At 47.6% G+C, this 804-nt stretch overlaps 1 protein-coding gene across 1 annotated transcript in view; it reads left to right on the top strand.

Annotated features, from left to right (window-relative positions):
- TRIM63 (tripartite motif containing 63) overlaps positions 1-804 on the top strand; it is a 23,639-nt gene that overhangs the window by 21,307 nt on the left and 1,528 nt on the right. The gene's annotated exons all lie outside the window — the stretch shown is intronic.

The following is an 804-nucleotide window of genomic DNA, read 5'->3' on the forward strand; positions in this document are numbered from 1 at the left end:
TGAGTAGGACTCTCACTGTCACCCAGGCTGGAGTGCAGTGGCATGCTCATGGCCACTGCAGCCTCTATCTGCTAGGCTCAGGTAATCCTTCTGCCTTGGTATTCCAAGTAGATGGAACCACAGTTTTCCTGATCACATGCCTGCCTGCTTCACTCATTTGTGTTATCTGCTGTCCCCTCGTAGGACCTGAGATTGTCAACCTGGCAGAGTTTGATTAAAAGCTGGGTTCTGAGCTGGACATAGATTCATACCTGTAATCCCAGCATTTTCGGAGGCTGAGGCAGGAGGATTGCTTCAGCCCAAGAGTTCGTAATCAGCCTAGGCAACACAGTGAGACCTGGTCTCTACAAAAAAATTTTAAAAATAACTTGAGTGTGATGGCGCATGCCTATAGTCCTACCTACTTGGGAGGTTGATGTGGATGGATCAACTGGACCCAGAAGTTTAAGGCTGCAGTGAGCTATACAGTATCACTACACTCCAGCCTGGGTGACCAAGTGAGACTCCAACTCAAAAAACAAAACAAAACAAAACTGGATTCTGAATCAAAGATCTGTCCCAGACCAGTGGTTTGATCTTGAGCAGTTAATAACTCTTCTAATTCTTGGGCTACTCTTCTGTGCATGTGGGTGTAATAGCACTGACCTCAGAAGGTTGTAGTTGGGAGTAAATTAGCCAATCATTTAGAACAGTAGCTGGTGCATAGAAAGGACATGTTTGGCCGGACTCGGTGGCTCAGCCTGTAATCCCGCACCTTTGGGAGGCTGAGGTGAGTGGATTGCCTGAGCCCACAGGTTCGAGACC

This window comes from Carlito syrichta, unplaced genomic scaffold, assembly GCF_000164805.1.
Source record: "Carlito syrichta isolate Samal-C Ts95f unplaced genomic scaffold, Tarsius_syrichta-2.0.1 Scaffold308186, whole genome shotgun sequence".
Taxonomy (NCBI): domain Eukaryota; kingdom Metazoa; phylum Chordata; class Mammalia; order Primates; family Tarsiidae; genus Carlito; species Carlito syrichta.